Source organism: Schistocerca gregaria, unplaced genomic scaffold, assembly GCF_023897955.1.
Source record: "Schistocerca gregaria isolate iqSchGreg1 unplaced genomic scaffold, iqSchGreg1.2 ptg000705l, whole genome shotgun sequence".
Taxonomy (NCBI): domain Eukaryota; kingdom Metazoa; phylum Arthropoda; class Insecta; order Orthoptera; family Acrididae; genus Schistocerca; species Schistocerca gregaria.
This window is the reverse complement of record NW_026062083.1, coordinates 57,501-65,000: the sequence shown is the minus strand read 5'-3', so window position 1 is coordinate 65,000 and position 7,500 is coordinate 57,501. Positions and strand designations below refer to the sequence as shown.

Here is a 7,500-nt window from a genome sequence, read left to right as displayed (position 1 = left end):
CTGTAAGACTGGGCACACAACGTGAATCGCACGTCAGCCAGACACTCGAACATGCACCACTCTCGGCCTGCAACGGAGACACACAATACGTAAACATCTGGAATGCGACAATGTCGAGTGCATCCTCTCTGCGACATTGCACCGTCGACACTATGATAACCAGAGCAGTAGGTCCACCTATAAAAGCACAATACCCCACTCCTCCGACAACTACCATTGCTCAGATAAACCAACACACATCCTACACAGAGGGGCACCAAATATCACCCCCCGCCCTCGTGTTATACCACATGAAAAATTGCAGAAGTGAGAGACACAGACCCGCCAGCCTCTTGCTACAAGCATCGAACCGACGTGACGTATCTGACGGTGACTCAGGCATCCGCGTACTGCCACCACTATCCACCCCCCCCCCCCCCTCTCTCTCTCTTCCCCCTTTCCCACAATACCAAATTTAACCAACTTTATTGCTTAACCTAACTGTGGCTGTACCAGATTATCGCTTAACCTAACTGTGGCTGTACCAGATTATCGCTTAACCTAACTGTGGCTGTACCAGATTATCGCTTAACCTAACTGTGGCTGTACCAGATTATCGCTTAACCTAACTGTGGCTGTACCAGATTATCGCTTAACCTAACTGTGGCTGTACCAGATTATCGCTTAACCTAACTGTGGCTGTACCAGATTATCGCTTAACCTAACTGTGGCTGTACCAGATTATCGCTTAACCTAACTGTGGCTGTACCAGATCATCGCTTAACCTAACTGTGGCTGTACCAGATCATCGCTTAACCTAACTGTGGCTGTACCAGATTATCGCTTAACCTAACTCAATTTGTCCCTTAACCTAACTCAAGTTGTCCCTTAACCTAACTCAAGTTGTCCCTTAACCTAACTCAAGTTGTCCCTTAACCTAACTCAAGTTGTCCCTTAACCTAACTCAAGTTGTCCCTTAACCTAACTCAAGTTGTCCCTTAACCTAACTCAAATTGTCCCTTAACCTAACTCAAGTTGTCCCTTAACCTAACTCAAGTTGTCCCTTAACCTAACTCAAGTTGTCCCTTAACCTAACTCAAGTTGTCCCTTAACCTAACTCAAGTTGTCCCTTAACCTAACTCAAGTTGTCCCTTAACCTAACTCAAGTTGTCCCTTAACCTAACTCAAGTTGTCCCTTAACCTAACTCAAGTTGTCCCTTAACCTAACTCAAGTTGTCCCTTAACCTAACTCAAGTTGTCCCTTAACCTAACTCAAGTTGTCCCTTAACCTAACTCAAGTTGTCCCTTAACCTAACTCAAGTTGTCCCTTAACCTAACTCAAGTTGTCCCTTAACCTAACTCAAGTTGTCCCTTAACCTAACTCAAGTTGTCCCTTAACCTAACTCAAGTTGTCCCTTAACCTAACCCACGTTGTCCCTTAACCTAACCCACGTTGTCCCTTAACCTAACCCACGTTGTCCCTTAACCTAACCCACGTTGTCCCTTAACCTAACCCACGTTGTCCCTTAACCTAACCCACGTTGTCCCTTAACCTAACCCACGTTGTCCCTTAACCTAACCCACGTTGTCCCTTAACCTAACCCACGTTGTCCCTTAACCTAACCCACGTTGTCCCTTAACCTAACCCACGTTGTCCCTTAACCTAACCCACGTTGTCCCTTAACCTAACCCACGTTGTCCCTTAACCTAACCCACGTTGTCCCTTAACCTAACCCACGTTGTCCCTTAACCTAACCCACGTTGTCCCTTAACCTAACCCACGTTGTCCCTTAACCTAACCCACGTTGTCCCTTAACCTAACCCACGTTGTCCCTTAACCTAACCCACGTTGTCCCTTAACCTAACCCACGTTGTCCCTTTGCCTAACATAGTTCACTGCTCGGAATCTCTGGTGTCGTTGTTATCCTCATGTAGATGTCTTGCGAGTGTTGCTTACTTTCCACATATTCCCGCTATCCACTGTCAATTGTACTGCAATAGGACTATATCGGCCCCCCCCCCCCTCTGTCCCCCTCTTTGTGTCTCTGTCCTCTCAAGCTGGTCGGTCTGGCGTGTGAGTGTTAAATGAGCCTCGCAGCTGTTCAGTTGCATTCAGATGTCGACGCCCTCAGTGTACGTCGTGGTATGGTCTGTGTCCATTGTCCGCTGATGTCGTACGCGTAACCCACACGCTGTACCGATCATCGGTAGTTACGTACAGAGTGAAGTAGTGTGATACGTGTGACTGTACGCTGGCTGTGCCCAACGGTGTCGAATCTCAATTTCCATATGTTGTGCTCGATGCTACTTGTCTCGTCTCCCAATAACAGCTAGGTTGCACTGTGGTACGCCGTAGAGGCGTGTGGGAGGAACGTACGAACGCATTGTATGTCACCCTGGGTCGCTGGGGGTGGTGGTGCGGTGAGTCAGGTCAGGTCAGGTCAGGTCAGGTCAGCGTGAGCCGTCTGATGTAGTGACGCGTGTATTCCGACTTTGTCGTATTGCCTCACACAAAGTGCTACCCTGGTGGACCGCGTTCCATATCTGGGACATGCCGCAGATGCCGGTTGACAGTGGATCGCGGAAGGGACATCGCATACTTGCGCGGGCCACCTTCCACGTGTTCTCTTCTGCACATGTCGCAGTGTGTATGTGGTCTGATGTAGCGTGTCGTGACACATGACATCCTGGCATGCAAGAATTGTTGAATTCGCAAATGTAGGTGGACATCTACGTTTACTGCCCAAGATACGCAAATGAACTGGAAATCCGTTGTTGAGCGGTTGTTCACGCTGGAGGTGAATCTGTGATGGCGACGATCGGTACAGCTATTAACCGGTTGTTTCAGCGGTACCCGCCACATCCACACACGTGACTAGGCCCATGTGGGTATGAAGCGATACGCGGCGGTGGCTTGGTGGGACTGTTCCCGGCCGGTGAAGGGGGGCCGCCCGGCGTGTTGGCCGCGCGCTGCGTGGGCGCACGCGCAACAGCCGGCTGGTGGGGGGCGCCGAGTGGCAGGAGCGCCAGCCGACGGGCCCGGCAGGCGGCGCAGCTACGCTGCGGCGCACCCTGCACGCGGCGCCTGGCGGCCAAAGTTGGTTCAGCCGAGCCCGGTGCGAAGCGCGGTGGACATCTGCAGTGTGCTGGTCTGATTGAGGACTGTGTGCGTTGAGGATGCGCCGCCGCCTGGCACTCGGCGCCGCGACGCCGTCTGCTGCTCGGTCGCCCCAGCGGTTCTCGCAGGTGGTTTGTATCGCAGTTGTGCGGACGTGTTGGCGCGTGCGCTGTGCTGGGAGAGTTCGCTTCTGCACCCAAGTGGGGCTTTGCCCTTGTGTGGCGCTGGCGTTGGAGCTGCCGGTCACCATAGGTGGCGCGTGTTGTCTCCCGCCGGCAATGCCACGACAGCACGCTCCCGGGCCTCTGTCGGCAGCGGCAAGCTCAGTTGGGAGCAAGGGTGTTCGCACTAAAACCGTCTACTCGCCTAACTCCGGGCGATTGCGCCTCTCTCGAAACCGACCAAGTACCTAGGACGGCGCTGCGCGCCGCCGGGACCTGAGAGGGTTTCGAGGTGTATCGTGCAGGGGAGCTCGGCCTCCTCCTGTTTGCAGAATAATTGAGCGGACGCTTGCGTGTTCGCGCGGGCCCCCGGGACACACTCCCGGGCGGCCGGCTGCTCAGCTCTAGTTGACGCAGCTCCCTGGTTGATCCTGCCAGTAGTCATATGCTTTTTCTCAAAGATTAAGCCATGCATGTCTCAGTACAAGCCGCATTAAGGTGAAACCGCGAATGGCTCATTAAATCAGTTATGGTTCCTTAGATCGTACCCACGTTACTTGGATAACTGTGGTAATTCTAGAGCTAATACATGCAAACAGAGTCCCGACCAGAGATGGAAGGGACGCTTTTATTAGATCAAAACCAATCGGATTGGCTTGTCTGGTCCGTTTGCCTTGGTGACTCTGAATAACTTTGGGCTGATCGCACGGTCCTCGTACCGGCGACGCATCTTTCAAATGTCTGCCTTATCAACTGTCGATGGTAGGTTCTGCGCCTACCATGGTTGTAACGGGTAACGGGGAATCAGGGTTCGATTCCGGAGAGGGAGCCTGAGAAACGGCTACCACATCCAAGGAAGGCAGCAGGCGCGCAAATTACCCACTCCCGGCACGGGGAGGTAGTGACGAAAAATAACGATACGGGACTCATCCGAGGCCCCGTAATCGGAATGAGTACACTTTAAATCCTTTAACGAGTATCTATTGGAGGGCAAGTCTGGTGCCAGCAGCCGCGGTAATTCCAGCTCCAATAGCGTATATTAAAGTTGTTGCGGTTAAAAAGCTCGTAGTTGGATTTGTGTCCCACGCTGTTGGTTCACCGCCCGTCGGTGTTTAACTGGCATGTATCGTGGGACGTCCTGCCGGTGGGGCGAGCCGAAGGGGTGCTTTCGCGTCCCGAGGCGGACCCCGTTTAAATCCTACCAGGGTGCTCTTTGTTGAGTGTCTCGGTGGGCCGGCACGTTTACTTTGAACAAATTAGAGTGCTTAAAGCAGGCAAGCCCGCCTGAATACTGTGTGCATGGAATAATGGAATAGGACCTCGGTTCTATTTTGTTGGTTTTCGGAACCCGAGGTAATGATTAATAGGGACAGGCGGGGGCATTCGTATTGCGACGTTAGAGGTGAAATTCTTGGATCGTCGCAAGACGAACAGAAGCGAAAGCATTTGCCAAGTATGTTTTCATTAATCAAGAACGAAAGTTAGAGGTTCGAAGGCGATCAGATACCGCCCTAGTTCTAACCATAAACGATGCCAGCCAGCGATCCGCCGCAGTTCCTCCGATGACTCGGCGGGCAGCCTCCGGGAAACCAAAGCTTTTGGGTTCCGGGGGAAGTATGGTTGCAAAGCTGAAACTTAAAGGAATTGACGGAAGGGCACCACCAGGAGTGGAGCCTGCGGCTTAATTTGACTCAACACGGGAAACCTCACCAGGCCCGGACACCGGAAGGATTGACAGATTGATAGCTCTTTCTTGATTCGGTGGGTGGTGGTGCATGGCCGTTCTTAGTTGGTGGAGCGATTTGTCTGGTTAATTCCGATAACGAACGAGACTCTAGCCTGCTAACTAGTCGCGTGACATCCTTCGTGCTGTCAGCGATTACTTTTCTTCTTAGAGGGACAGGCGGCTTCTAGCCGCACGAGATTGAGCAATAACAGGTCTGTGATGCCCTTAGATGTTCTGGGCCGCACGCGCGCTACACTGAAGGAATCAGCGTGTCTTCCTAGGCCGAAAGGTCGGGGTAACCCGCTGAACCTCCTTCGTGCTAGGGATTGGGGCTTGCAATTGTTCCCCATGAACGAGGAATTCCCAGTAAGCGCGAGTCATAAGCTCGCGTTGATTACGTCCCTGCCCTTTGTACACACCGCCCGTCGCTACTACCGATTGAATGATTTAGTGAGGTCTTCGGACTGGTACGCGGCATCGACTCTGTCGTTGCCGATGCTACCGGAAAGATGACCAAACTTGATCATTTAGAGGAAGTAAAAGTCGTAACAAGGTTTCCGTAGGTGAACCTGCGGAAGGATCATTACCGACTAGACTGCATGTCTTTCGATGTGCGTGTCGTGTCGCGCAACACGCTACCTGTACGGCAGTGGCCGTGCGCCGCGTGCGGAACCACGCGTGCCTCTCAAAACTAGCGGAAGTGTTGTTGTTGTTGTGTGGTACGAGCGCTGAAGCTCTGGAGCGGCTGGCCTGCGGTACCTGGCGCCTGGCGCCGGTTTTGAATGACGTTCGCCCGAGTGCCTGTCCGCTCCGGTGTGGAGCCGTACGACGCCCATCGGCTGTGAGGCCGTTGGACACAAAAAAAATAGTGGAACAGGGGCTGTCAGACGCCTCAGTCCCGCAAATGCTACTGTCTTGAAAGAGACAGTGGGAGACTGAAAAGGAAAAGATCACCCAGGACGGTGGATCACTCGGCTCGTGGGTCGATGAAGAACGCAGCAAATTGCGCGTCGACATGTGAACTGCAGGACACATGAACATCGACGTTTCGAACGCACATTGCGGTCCATGGATTCCGTTCCCGGGCCACGTCTGGCTGAGGGTCGGCTACGTATACTGAAGCGCGCGGCGTTTGTCCCGCTTTGGAGACGTGGGAGTGTCGTGGTCGCCTGTGTGGCCGGCCGCGTCTCCTTAAACGTGCGATGCGCGCCCGTCGCCTGGCGGTTCGCATACCGGTACTTTCTCGGTAGCGTGCACAGCCGGCTGGCGGTGTGGCGTGCGACACCTCGTACAACGACCTCAGAGCAGGCGAGACTACCCGCTGAATTTAAGCATATTACTAAGCGGAGGAAAAGAAACTAACAAGGATTCCCCCAGTAGCGGCGAGCGAACAGGGAAGAGTCCAGCACCGAACCCCGCAGGCTGCCGCCTGTCGTGGCATGTGGTGTTTGGGAGGGTCCACTACCCCGACGCCTCGCGCCGAGCCCAAGTCCAACTTGAATGAGGCCACGGCCCGTAGAGGGTGCCAGGCCCGTAGCGGCCGGTGCGAGCGTCGGCGGGACCTCTCCTTCGAGTCGGGTTGCTTGAGAGTGCAGCTCCAAGTGGGTGGTAAACTCCATCTGAGACTAAATATGACCACGAGACCGATAGCGAACAAGTACCGTGAGGGAAAGTTGAAAAGAACTTTGAAGAGAGAGTTCAAAAGTACGTGAAACCGTTCTGGGGTAAACGTGAGAAGTCCGAAAGGTCGAACGGGTGAGATTCACGCCCATCCGGCCACTGGCCCCCGCCCTCGGCAGATGGGGCCGGCCGCCCGCGCGGAGCAATCCGCGGCGGGGTCGTGTCCGGTTGCCTTTCCACTCGCCGCGGGGTGGGGCCGTTCCGGTGTGCGGTGGGCCGCACTTCTCCCCTAGTAGGACGTCGCGACCCGCTGGGTGCCGGCCTACGGCCCGGGTGCGCAGCCTGTCCTTCCGCGGGCCTCGGTTCGCGTCTGTTGGGCAGAGCCCCGGTGTCCTGGCTGGCTGCTCGGCGGTATATCTGGAGGAGTCGATTCGCCCCTTTGGGCGCTCGGGCTCCCGGCAAGCGCGCGCGGTTCTTCCCGGATGACGGACCTACCTGGCCCGGCCCCGGACCCGCGCCGCTGTTGGCTCGGGATGCTCTCGGGCGGAATAATCGCTCCCGTCAGCGGCGCTTCAGCTTTGGACAATTTCACGACCCGTCTTGAAACACGGACCAAGGAGTCTAACATGTGCGCGAGTCATTGGGCTGTACGAAACCTAAAGGCGTAATGAAAGTGAAGGTCTCGCCTTGCGCGGGCCGAGGGAGGATGGGGCTTCCCCGCCCTTCACGGGGCGGCGGCCTCCGCACTCCCGGGGCGTCTCGTCCTCATTGCGAGGTGAGGCGCACCTAGAGCGTACACGTTGGGACCCGAAAGATGGTGAACTATGCCTGGCCAGGACGAAGTCAGGGGAAACCCTGATGGAGGTCCGTAGCGATTCTGACGTGCAAATCGATCG

At 54.8% G+C, this 7,500-nt stretch overlaps 2 non-coding genes and 1 pseudogene across 2 annotated transcripts; all 3 read left to right on the top strand.

Annotated features, from left to right (window-relative positions):
* The first annotated feature begins 3,676 nt into the window (after positions 1–3,676).
* On the top strand, positions 3,677–5,570 carry LOC126320254 (small subunit ribosomal RNA). Its single transcript, XR_007557991.1, has one exon. It is a non-coding gene; the product is annotated as a small subunit ribosomal RNA (ribosomal RNA).
* A 365-nt stretch (positions 5,571–5,935) lies between these two features.
* On the top strand, positions 5,936–6,090 carry LOC126320251 (5.8S ribosomal RNA). Its single transcript, XR_007557988.1, has one exon. It is a non-coding gene; the product is annotated as a 5.8S ribosomal RNA (ribosomal RNA).
* Positions 6,091–6,278: 188 nt separating this feature from the next.
* LOC126320205 (large subunit ribosomal RNA) overlaps positions 6,279–7,500 on the top strand; it is a 4,792-nt pseudogene continuing 3,570 nt past the window's right edge.